A 13,547-nucleotide genomic window follows, 5' to 3' on the forward strand; every position below is an offset into this window, starting at 1 on the left:
TTGTGTCAGGTGGATACTTTTTCAGTACTCCCATTCTGGGAGTAATTTCAATGCTAATTTTCATACTTACTACAGAAAAAAAAAGCAAAAGCAAAAGCAAAAGAATGGCTAACCTTTTAAATATGTTCATTCTGTTGCACTTAAATTGCACCGTGAATATATTTACTGTGGGGCCCCTGGGTCAAATGTACCATAAACACTGAACATTTTTACACAACTGCAATACTGATATCATATTCATCAAACCTGTATTATTTTTCAAGGCTCAGGCTTTTTTTTTTTTTTAAATCAAGTGAAATCAAAAGCTTTGAACTTGTTCCAGGATGTAAAACAAGCAGAAAACAGTAAATGATCTCTTTGGAACTACTGTACAATTTAGAGTAGTTTGCATAAAGCATCTTAATTTGAGAGGATAAAATAGTGGTATTTATGAAAATGTTCAATGCAATCATTTCAAGTAAGAATTCCTCAAGGCAACCACATCCACTTCTTACAAGTCTTAATATCTTGTATATTTAACTTCCTATGTTATGCAGTCCTGTATCAGATTTCCACTCTTTGCTTCCGAAAATTCAGCTCCGTTCTGATTGAATTAAAGGATTTTGTTTCAGCTTTTATCATTCTTGTAATTGAAGACATTATTAAGCCAAAGAATACAGACCCAAACAACAAGATACTTCAATCTCAGGTATCCTGGGCTTAATAAACATTTTCTTACAGGCAAATTATATTAATTTGTAGAAAGACTTGCTTTAACATTTTAACACATGAGCATTTATCTCCAAATTTATATTTACACTTATACTACACAACATACACAGAACTGCTGATATGAAATTTTTGTGGATTAAAGGCATATTTTTTTCCTAGCTCTTTGCAGATGGGTTAATTTGTAAGACCTATACATAGTCTGTTTTTTTTTTTTTTTAAATCATTGTCCTTTAGGTAACCAAATACTTAAGAAATATTGTAGCAATATGAGCTACAGAGGAACTGGAAGGACAATGATCCTACAGTGTTACCACATAAGTTGAGTTATTTAAGTGGAGAAGAGAGAAAAATGAATGGATTTTTTTTTTCCTCTGAAGGTATCAGATAAGCCCTATTCCCAAATCCAGGAGGACTGACTATCGCCAATAGGTCTATGAAAGACTGTAACTAAACGCGCAGCATCAGATTGGATTACAGTTTACACAAGCGACATCCCAAGATCCCCCGATGGCTGGACACATAATACAGATCAGTCACTCACTAAGAAATGTTATGGTTTTGAAACAGTTTGAGCTCTGAGACCAGCGCTGGTAATGTGAAGAGGGATTTACAAAGAGAAAGTCCAACACTAAATGTCAAAATGATGGCACGAACTTTTAACAGTGGATCTGGCTCTGGATAACCAGAGTGTTCCTTTACTTCCCTGAAATTCCAGAACAGGCAGAGTAACAAGAATATTTTGTTCTCTCTTTTTCTCATTGAGCAAACCTGTGCTTTTAAGTTTATAATTCATAAATGACCTGTACTTACAAATGGTTACACTTACTTGAACTGAACACATCTTCACAGCCAATGACAACCATTAAGGAAAAAGCTTTAGACTTCTTTGAGTTAAAAAGTCGAGGAAGGGAAGAGACTATAAAAAGCAAGAAAAGCCTAAGGAAGTTGAAAGTGTTCCAGATAAGGGTGACTTACCCAGTGAACGTATCAATCTCTTTTCGTGGCCTGAAATGTTTATTTTTAAAATTATACCAAAGAAAGATGTGTTTAAGTGTCATCCTTCTTTAAAACTGCAGATATTTCTAGAAAGAACACAAGGCTACCAGCCACTCACAATTTAGTAAGCTCATTTAATAATCTGACCTTTTTTTTGCTGACTACCCCCAGATATTCACCTGTTCAGATACTGCTATACTTACATTTAAGAAAACACTTGGTTAGGCCGGGCACAGTGGCTCATGCCTGTAATCCCAGCACTTTGGGAGGCCAAGGCAGGCGGATCACCTGAGGTTGGGAGTTCAAGACCAGCCTGACCAACATGGAGAAATCCCATCTCTACTAAAAATACAAAATTAGCCAGGTGTGGTGGTACATGCCTGTAATCCCAGCGACTTGGGAGGTTGAGGCAGGAGAATCGCTTGAGCCCAGGAGGCGGAGGTTGCAGTGAGCCGAGATTGTGCCATTGCACTCCAGCCTGGGCAACAAGAGTAAAACTGCACCTAAAATAAAAAAAAAAAAAAAGAAAGAAAAAGAAAAAAGAAACGAAAAGAAAACACCTGGTTAATAACATTTTCCCACCTCAGATTCTTGAGGAATGCATGTTCAGGCAACTCAAAGTGCTGGCAGAGCCAAAGGAGAATCCAGAGGCTGGATTCTCTGGATAAGTGCTCTAGATAAGTGCATTCTTGATAAAGATTCCAGGACTTTTGTTCCTCAGGCCCATGGGGCAAGCAAATACTTTCTATTGGGGGGTGGAGAGTTAAAAGAGCCTCCATGTGAGCTACCCTTGGAAGCTCAACAGATTAGAGAACTATAAAAAACAAAACAGCAGAATACTAGCAGCCAGAGAATCTAGATTCTATTCCAAGGTCTACTAATAATTTGATTGTGAGATTTGGGCAAATCAATTTTTCTGAGCTTTGATTTTCTTCAACTCAATGCAATGAATTGCAATAAAGGGAGTTGGAAAAGATGATTCCTTAAGGTCTCCTCCAGCCCCACAATTCTAAACTTTTAGAAATGCAAGTCTTAGTATTTATAATTAGGCATGTAAACTTGAAAAGTGCTTTCTGTAAATTTTGATGGAACATCTTTGCTCATCTATTCATTTTTGTCTGTTGTCTTCACATGAACTTTCCCTCTAACTGAATTTTACTGGCTAATTTCTCTGTGAAACTTTTTGTACCAAATTCCCCTTGGTTTCAATACCTAGAATTATAGTACAATTTCCATTTTTGAAAACCACTATGACTGGCAGACCACCCTATCAGCTGACAAAGTCCTACTTGAGTCAATTAAGGCAACACTGCTGAGCTCTGATTCTTGAAGGGCTCTAAGGCTTGGAAAAGATTTATATATACTGGATACTGAATGATATCAGGCTTAACTGCCAAGTTGCATCAAACAAATAATGGTACTAAGTTGGCCATATCGTGAGTATCTCTAGTAAATATAGAGCATTTAGAAGAGAATCTGGAACATAAGTTTCAGTAATTCTTAACTTATTCTTTTATACTGCTGTATTATGCTATATTTCAGTACAAGTCTTGGGTAGGTGAAAGGCAGAGTATGGACATCAAGATTACAGTGTTTTTAAAACTGTAGGCCTAAATATTTTGGAAGAAAGTGGGTTTTAGTTCAACAACAAAACCCAACCCAGAGCACATGCAAAGATCTTTTTATTTATTTATTTTTATTTTATTGCAAAGACCTTTTTAACCAAAATCAGAGACCTCTGAAACACTGACTTGCTGCATCCTGAAATATTGTTTTAGATTATACAACAGTCAGCATCAATGTTAAATAATTTACTTTAGCCATCTGGAGAGCAATTAAACAGGAGGTAACTTTCTGCATTTCTGGGGACTGCAAGAATAGCAGCATTGCTTACCTATACATGCAAATTTAAAAAAATGCTCTTCTCTTCAGTTTGGGTCATCTGTTGAAATGTGACTTTACAGTAATGCCATACAGTGTCCTTCAGTCTTCTGAGTAATGCCTTATATTCTGGTGAACCCAAGGTGACAACCATTCCCAATTTCAGTGTTATGAACCGGCTTCTCCTGCCACCTCCCTTGTTTTGGCTTCTGGGGAGAGTGCTGCAGCATAGGTCAGTAAATGGACTAGTGCATGTCTAGTTGCTATTCTCAAGCAAACTGCTGATCACTCCCATTTCAATAACCACCACCTCACTAATGTTAAGGAATAGATAGTATCCAGGTGTATCTGAACCTTAACAAAATTACAGATCTGACATAATTGACCTTTGTGATGAATTTCTTAAAGGGTTAATTTACAGGACAAATTTCAGCAATCTTGGAGGAATATGTAATTGCTTCATTTTTTATCTTTTGGCAAGGGTAACTACAATTCAATGATTTTTTACACTGAAAAACCAAAATGATGAATACCGTCACAAAGGATGTTGTGATGACTATGCCCTGAGCTATAATAAATTCCCATTGTAAAAAACAGAATTTGAGAGGAGTATGGGATGGTAAGAGAGAAATACTGACCAAAAAAGAAAATCCTCGCATTGCTATCCAAAGATGTCTAACGTATTCTTAAGGAAAAAAGGCTGTTTACAAAACAGAAGTAGTATAATAGGTATTTTAAAAACAAAAAAATGAGGTCAACCTACGCATTTAGATACACAGGAGAAAAAGTCTCAAAGGAGAGACAACAAAATAATAATGATGATGTATAAGTGATAGATTCTGGATGATTTTTAATTAAAAATTGTTTTATTCAACCTTTCTGCTTAAATTTATAATTGCTAAGTTTGTAATGGCTTACGTATACAATGTATTACAGGATCTCCCTCTTCTTATTGTATTGCTTTTATAATTAAATAAAACAATAAACCTATTTCCTTGTGGAGAATGTTGTTGGGGTGAGACTTCAAGCTAAGCTATGTACACAAATTGATTAGTGGAATATATCATTCAACTGTTTTTTGACTAGCAAAAATAGGATCAGTAAGTGATGGTAAGCATTCTGTGTAGACAAGCTGTGCCTTTCTCAATGGGATTCAGGAGTACTGTCAGTTAGCATTTTAATGACAGGTGGAATAGACTCAACAGCGTTGTATATGTTTGACTAGTACACCAGACCATGATAATTTGAGCAAAGGAGTGTCTATCCTAAATTAAAATACAAGTAAATCTTTAGAAGAAAATGTAAACTATAAACTAACATGGCTCACTTAAAGCTAAAGTCAGCATAATATGAGTTGATGTGATAAAGTAGTATAGTTGCATTTTAATTCACTTGAAAAAGGTTGCTTTATAACGTAATTTGCTTGGTATATTAAAAACTGAGAAGGCCATTACAGATTTGTAATCTTTCAAAAATTTGTCCTCAGAAGGTGATTTTAATGATGAAATTTTTTACTACAGTGTGGAATGACAAAACCATGTGTCATCCATCACTCTATTTGAAGGTGAATAACATGGCACCCTTCAGCCTTTACTACTCTTAGCTGCTAGCAAAGAAAACAGTTGTGTGTGTTCATGTGTGTGTGCACATGCATTTGCTGTGCTGATGGCATTAACTATGCACAAGTTTACTGCGCTCTTTCCTCCACTCCCAGGAACAAACAGCAACGCATGAAGTAGAAGCAGAGGTAAAACACTCTTGGGGAGGAATGAATTTTCATATACATCTTGGGAGGAACCAAAGATGGATTTAGCCTCCTTTGAAAGAGCCTTGGCATTTGAAGGGATATTGTCAAAATTTCTTATTAAGCCACAGAAACTTGTATCAGTGAAAATATCTTACACAAAAATAATTTTATAAAGAGAGGGTGCTAAATGGGCTGATAAAGGTAACGAGAGCAGGTGGTGTCACTCTTCATAAAAATGAAGCACAAAGTATTTGAGAGATGCATATAAAGATCTACATTACCAAGGTAAGGTATAGAGGTACTAGTTAAAGAGTGGCACCCTCCCATAGAGACCAATAATAATGTCTAACATTTGTAAAGCACTTTATAATTTACAAATGGATTTAAGCAAACCATCTCATTCCAGGTGGATTCAGTCCCCAGTGCTCAGCCAGAGCTTCCACGCTGGCAGCCTCAGTGGAGAAACGACTTCTGAAGAACACAGGGCACAGCAGCAGTAGCCAAATGAGGGGTAAATCTACTCACCCACCACCTGGGCACAGACTACCCAGATGAGCCCTACTCTGCATGCTGATTAAAACAAATGAGTGCTCTGATAAAGCCATCACTAAAGTCTCTGAAAGGATGGCTCTCTCCATTTCTTCCTATCAAACTAGGACTGGGTTTAATGAAGACAATGATGAAGGGGCTGTTGCAATAAGCACACCAACTCATAGGAGTTCTGGAGGAAGCTTCTAACTCAGTTTTTTGAAGGGAGCCTTTTCAGTACTGCCAAATGTGTAAGGCTTTGCCTATTTGTGGGAGGGATGGCAATCTGTTCTAGTGAGCTGGAAGTACTTTCTGGCTACGGGGGTAGTGAAGAGAGAGAAATGGCACTACCCATAGGACAGGTGCAGCAAAAACTAAGCAAATTGATAATCTTAATTTTTAATTTAGAACAGCTGATACACTGGTTTATAAACTAACTACTGGAAACATTTGTCAAAAAGGTTTCAGGAAAATTCAGTGAACTAAACAAAAGTACAAAATCGCAACTGAGGCTGGGTGCAGTGGCTCATGCCTAAAATCTCAGCACTTTGAGAGGCCAAGGTGCGAGGACTGCTTGAACCCAGAAGTTCGAGACCAGCTTGGGCAATATAGTGAGATACCCATCTTGACAAACAATGAATGACAGTCATATTTTAAAAATAACAACTGATACAACTTGAAAGAAATAGGCCACAAATTCAGGAAAATGGCTTAAATATGAAGTCTGAGATTTAACTTTATATTTTCTGATGGATTCATTCCATGAACAGTTTGATAGCCTACTATGTGCCTGGTACCGTACTAATGAAACTAGTCCCATTAGGCCACAGTTATACATGAGGCACTACCAAAAAGATGTAAGTCATAATTCCTTTATTCAATTAATACACATAAAAATGTCTGTGGTTCAAATACCATTAAGGGACCATAACTAAACAAGTGTAATAAGTAACTTTTACATTTACTTTTTTTTTTGCAGTGATTTTATAGTTGTTCTTTTTAAAGAATACGTTGCCTAGATAAATAACTGCATAAAGATAAAGGCTAATTATTTGTCTTTGATCACTCAGAAGGTTAATATGTAAGTTGCAAGACCTTGGACCAACAATGTAACTTCTTGTCCCTCAGTTTGCTTATCTAGATAAGAGGTTTCCGTGTTTTATCAACAATAAGCCCCATGATTAGAAATACCTAAATGTGCAGCTATATACATTTTTAATTCACAATTGTGAGATACAGTGAAAAAAATATGGATTTCTTTTAGCTACAATAAAACAGTAATAAACTGAATTCACTTTTAGAAAAAAGGTGCATGGTTTGGACTACTGTTTCTCATTGAGCAATCTCAAATAGTCATTTATTGATCACTGACTCATGTATTTGTTTAAACAATAATTAGGTTCCTGAAAAAGTAGCAGGCAATTTAAAATGCTTAAGATGAAAATTTCAGCCAGGTGTGGTAGCTCATGCCTGTAATCCTAACACTTTGTGAGGCCAAGGTGGGAAGATCACTTGAGACCAAGAGTTTGAGACTAGCATAGGCAACACAATGAGACCCAATCTATATAATAATTTTTTTTTTTGAGATGGAGTCTCACTCTGTCACCCAGACTGGAGTGCAGTGGTGCTATCTTAGCCCACTGCAACCTCTGCCTCTTGAGTTCAAGCGATTCTCCTGCCTCAGCCTCCTGAGTAGCTGAGATTACAAGCACATGCCACCACACCCAGCTAATTTTTGTTTTTTTAAACAGAGATGGGGTTTCACCATGTTGGTCAGGCTGGTCTTGAATGCCTGACCTCATGATCCGCCTGCCTTAGACTCCCAAAGTGCTGGGATTATAGGCGTGAGCCACCACACCTGGCAGGAAAAAAAATTTTTCATAAGAAATAAAGGGGCCGGTAGTGGTGGCTCACGCTTGTAATCTCAGCACTCTGGGAGGCCGAGGCAGTTGGATCACCTGAGGTCAGGAGTTCAAGACCAGCCTGGCCAACATGGTGAAACCCCGTCTCTACTAAAACTACAAAAGAAATTAGCCAGGCATGGTGTGGCACGCCTGTAATCCCAGCTACTTGGGAAGCTGGGGCAGGAGAATCACTTGAACCTGGGAGGTGGAGGTTGCAGTGACCCGAGATTGTGCCACTGCACTCCAGCCTGGGAGACAGAGTAAGACTCTGTCTCAAAAAAACGAAAAGAAAGGAAAAGGAGATGTTTTCCAGTAAGTTTTTAAAAAAAGTTTGTTGTCTCAAGTATTTTGCATTACTATAAAAACTATAAATAGTTGCTGAGAACTGAATACTTGGTCATGAAACAAGCAACATAATTCTCATTATCATCTAGCAGTTAGTTGCTTTATTTTCCACCTTTTCCAATGTGGGATTGCCGAATGTGAAGTCTGCTCTACTCAGGATATACCGTTCTCCGTATGTTCTTTACCTACCGGCACTGCCACATGTTGTTCTGACCGAATTCTGAGAGAATTCTTCTTGGAATTTTAGAGATGGAATCATTTGATTTCATTCAATGTGGCTGGTGAGCTCCATTTTGCTTTTACTGCTTCATCATCTGGAGACCCTCTCAGTGATATCAACTAAAAGGCTGTTGCTGGCTAGCACACTGTCTTATATTAGTGGCTTTGAATACACATTGTGACACAGTACAAATACATGTGCATATATAAAACTAAAAAAAATTTTTTTTGAAACAGAGTCTCGCTCTGTCACCCAAGCTGGAGCACAGTGGCGTGATTTTACAACCTTCACCTTTCAGGTTCAAGTGATTCTCCTGCCTCAGTCTCCTGAGTAACTGGGATTACAGGTGCCCACTACCACACCTGGCTAATTTTTAATTTTTGTATTTTTAGTAGAGACAGGGTTTCACCATGTTGGCCAACCTGGTCTTGAACTCCTGACCTCAGGTAATCCGCCTGCCTTAGCCTCTCAGAATGCCCAGGAATACACACATAAGCCACTGTGCCCAGCCAAAACTAAATTAAAAGTTTAATTATGGGTCTTTTCCTAAGTCAGCACTCGCCAAGGAGAAAGCTATGTTCAGTTCGAGCGCCAAGATCGTGAAGCCCAATGGCGAGAAGCCAGACGAGTTCGAGTCCGGCATCTCCCAGGCTCTTCTGGAGCTGGAGATGAACTCGGACCTCAAGGCTCAGCTCAGGGAGCTGAATATTACGGCAGCCAAGGAAACTGAAGTTGGTGGTGGCCGGAAAGCTATCATAATCTTTGTTCCTGTTCTCAACTAAAATCTTTCCAGAAAATCTAAGTCCGGCTAGTACACGAATTGGAGAAAAAGTTCAGTGGGAAGCATGTTGTCTTTAACGCCCAGAGGAGAATTCTGCCTAAACCAACTCGAAAAAGCCGTACAAAAAATAAACAAAAGCGTCCCAGGAGCTGTACACTGACAGCTGTGCATGATGCAATCCTCGAGGACCTGGTCTTCCCAAGTGAAATTGTGGGCAAGAGAATCCGCGTGAAACTGAATGGCAGCCGGCTCATAAAGGTTCATTTGGACAAAGCACAGCAGAACAATGTGGAACACAAGGTTGAAACTTTTTCTGGTGTCTATAAGAAGCTCACGGGCAAGGACGTTAATTTTGAATTCCCAGAGTTTCAATTGTAAACAGAATGACTAAATAAAAAATATATTCGCAGTAAAAAAAAAAAAAAAGTTTAATTATGTAATTTTCTATTGCATTGTTTTTTGTTTTTTTGAGATGGAGTCTGCTCTTTCACTCAGGCTGGAGTGCAGTTGCACATTCTCAGTTCACTGCAACACCTGCCTCCTGGGTTCAAGTGATTCTCCTGCCTCAGTCTCCTGAGTAGCTGGGATTACAGGCGTGCGCCACCATACCTGGTTAATTTTTATGTTTTTAGTAGAGACAGGGTTTTTCCATGTTGGTCAGGTTGGTCTCGAACTCTTGACCTCGTGATCTGCCTGCCTTGGCCTCCCAAAGTGCTGGGATTAGAGGTGTGAGCCACTGAGACTGGCCTTTTATTTTTATTTTTTTCTTTTCTTTTTAAGATGGAGTCTTACTCTGTTTCCTAGGCTGGAGCACAGCAATCTCAGCTCACTGCAAACTTGGCCTCCCAGGTTCAAATGATTTTCCTGCCTCAGCCTCCCAAGTACCTGGGATTACAGGCGTGTACCACTATACCTGGGTAATTTTTTTTTTAAATTTTTATATACAAAGATGGGGTTTCACCATGATGGCCAGGCTGGTCTTGAACTCCTGACCTCAGATGATCCATCCACCTCGGCCTCCCAAAATGCCAGGATTACAGGCGTGAACCACTGCGCCCGGCAATTTTTTTTCTATTTTTAGTAGAGCTAGGGTTTCACCATGTTGGCCAGACTGGTCTCGAACTCCTGACCTCAGGTGATCCGCCCACCTTGGCCTCCCAGAGTGCTGGGATTATAGGTGTGAGCCACCACACCAGGCCTTATTTTTAAAAAGTATTGATAGTGATTCACTAAATTGATTTCATCACTCCCCAGTGAAAAAGATGTGGTCTGTGCTCTAAAATATTATTCAACACCATGCTGATGTATGTCATGTATAGCTCATACCTTGGTTAGACTTTGTAATTACACACAAGGTCTCCCAAATTTTTGATGCAGTTTAAACATTGTTATTCTAAAGTATATATTTAGAGGTATTTATTTCTTTATCACTTTTTACCAAAAACATGTAAATGAACTGAAGGTAAGCAGAGAGGCAGGATAAAACAGAATCATTCTTGGGTACTATGGAGTATATTCTATTAGGGTGCATTTCAATCTTGTAGGTTTATACCAATGATACTGATGCTTAGCTTCGTTTTTAAGTTATTTCTTTTTGAGACAGAGTCATATTCTGTCACCTAGGCTGGAGTGCAGTAGTGCCATCTCAGCTCACTGTAACCTCCCCCTCCTAGGTTCAAGCAATTATCCTGTTTCAGTCTCCCGAGTAGCTGGGAGTACAGATACACACCACCACACCCAGCTAATGTGTGTATTTTTATTAGAGACTTGTTTTAACCAGGTTGGCCAGGCTGGTCTTGAACTCTTACCTCAGGTGATCCACCCACCTCAGCCTCCCAAAGTGCTAGGATTATAGGTGTGAGCCACAGTGCCCGGCCTGATGCATAGCTTAGATCCTGGTAGAGTCCTGAAAACAAATGGTCTTAGATCATATTTGGCCAACAGAGCTAAAAATTTCAGTAGTTTCCTAGGAGTCACAAATACATCTTGCAAATTCCAGGGCTGCCATGTCTTTTGGGTAACACAGTTCACTTTCCAGCTCAATCAGTTCCTCTTCAAATTTGGCCACACTAAAAGGCAGGTGTTTATAATTCAGAGACATCCCAAGGTTTGTGCTCTAAAGACAGGCACAGAAATAAAATCATGATTCATGTGTATTAAAATCCATGCATTTTGACTAAAGCTGTAATTATATTTCTTCCAAATAACTCTGAAGCTCTTCAAAATCCACAAATCAATGGAATTCTAAAAATAACTAATGCTACTAGTAGTGTTTTCTAAAAAAAATTAGGTAATCCCTTTTTTCCTTCCTTCAAATAATCAGGTAGAAATCTGAGGGCCAAGTGCAGTGACTCATGCCTATAATCCCAGCACTTTGGGAGGCTAAAACAGGAGAAGCCCCTGAGCCTAAGAGTCAAGACCAGCCTGGGCAACACAGGGAGTTCCTGTCCCAAAAATTAATTAATTAACAATAATAAAAGAGGCTGGGGCGGGCAGATCACTTGAGAACAGGAGTTGGAGACCAGCCTGGCCAACATGGCAAAACCCTGTCTCTGTTAAAAATACAAAAATTAGCCGGTGTGGTGGTGAGCATATGTAGTCCTAGCCTCTTGCGAGGCTGAAGCTGGAGAATTTCTAGAACTTAGGAAGTGGAGGTTGCAGTGAGCCAAGATTGCGCCACTGCACTCCAGTGTGGGTGACAGAGCGAGACTCCATCTCAAAAATGGAATGGAAATCTGGGATTGGCCGCATTGTACCCTTGGATCAAATAATAGATATCCCTGGGCCGGGCACAGTGGCTCATGCCTGTAATCCCAACACTTTGTGGGCTAAGGTGGGAGGATAGCTTGAGGTCAGGAGTTTGAGACCAGCCTGGGCACTATAGTGAGACTCTATCTCTACAAAAAATTAAAATTAAAAAATTATCCAGGCATGGTGTCCTGCATCATAGTCTCAGCTACTCAGGAGGCTGAGGTGGAGGGTTACCTCAGGAGATCACCCACCTCAGCCTCCCAAAGTGCTGGGATTACAGGTGTAAGCAACCATGCCTGGGAGTTCGAGGTTACAGTAAGTGACAACAGCCCTACTGCACTCCAGCCTGAGGTACAGAGTGAGACCCTGTCTCTTTAAAATAATAAAAATAAATAAATAATAATGGATATGCCTAGTTAGAAATACTCCAGTCTATAAAGATATACATACAATTGTCTTTTTTTTTTTTTTTTAACCATTGAGACAGAGTCTCGCTCTATCACCCAGGCTGGAGTGCCGTGGTACAATCTTGGCTTACTGCAGCTTCCATCTGCCAGATTCAAGCATTGTTGTGTCTTGGCTTCCCAAGTATCTGGGATTACAGGTATGCATCACCACATCCAGCTGATTTTTGTATTTTTAGTAGATACGGAGTTTCACCATGTTGGCCAGGCTGGTCTTAAATTCCTGGCCTTAAGTGATCTGCCCACCTTGGCCTCCCAAAGTGCTGGGATTAGGGGTGTGAGCTACTGCACCCATCCCAGATGGGTTTTAAATTGGTATCTCTTGTGCTTCATGCAACACACACACAAAATTTTTGTTGAATTAACAATACTGTTTTAACATGTGAATTACTTGTGTAAAGCACAAGTGTTTCAAAATCAATGTGAACAATTATCACTTTGCTCAATCGGTATTATCAGAAATTTACATTTGCATATTACCTTATAGCTTTTAAACTCCTTGAACAAATTAAGTCATATAAAATTTTCAATTTTCAATACCAATCTGCTATAAAGATGAGTTCACTAATTTGGATATTGCTTTAGATAGCTGAAATATGCACATAAATCTTTAGCTCTCTGATACTTATATAAGATATTGAATTCTCTGTTACTCTCCTGGCTTTATTAACAATTTTCCTTGATTATAATCATTTTGTTTTTCTTCATATGTCATGACATTTTCAGGATCTGGTTATATGATGCAAGTTTAGACTCTTTCCTACAACATCTACAACATTCAGCATGGTAGAATATTGGAACCAGCAACAATCTAAGAGATGGACATGATGCTGCCTTTATATATATTAGAAAACTAAAAAAAAAAAAAAGGTTGCTTTTGCTTATAAGTTGCTAATTTTAAATGTTTCATGAAATACGTATTCCAATATTTAGCAACTAATAACTGCTTAAGATACAACTAACAACTGCAAAATTGTTGGCAAAAATATATCATGGTTCTTTGTTGGTCAGTTAGTTTTCTACTTTAGTAAAACATGAGGATTTTGCAGTCAGATTGCCTGGATTTAGACGGCAGCTCTACCTACCACTTATTAGCAGTGTTACCTTGAGGGAAATTACTTATCCTTTCCCTGTACCTCAGGAGACATTAAATGGGTTAATACAGATAAAGCACTTAAAACAGTATCTACCGTATAGTAAGCCCCCAAAAATATAAACT

The 13,547-nt window shown here is 38.8% G+C and overlaps 1 protein-coding gene and 1 pseudogene across 23 annotated transcripts in view; one reads left to right on the top strand and one right to left on the bottom strand.

Moving 5' to 3' along the window:
* The window catches only part of PDSS2 (decaprenyl diphosphate synthase subunit 2), a 294,704-nt gene that overhangs the window by 95,041 nt on the left and 186,116 nt on the right, over window positions 1–13,547 (bottom strand). The window lies entirely within an intron of this gene.
* Window positions 8,873–9,523, top strand: LOC108591265 (small ribosomal subunit protein eS7 pseudogene; annotated as a pseudogene).

The sequence above is a fragment of the Callithrix jacchus genome, chromosome 4 (assembly GCF_049354715.1).
Source record: "Callithrix jacchus isolate 240 chromosome 4, calJac240_pri, whole genome shotgun sequence".
NCBI classification, from domain to species: Eukaryota; Metazoa; Chordata; class Mammalia; order Primates; family Cebidae; genus Callithrix; species Callithrix jacchus.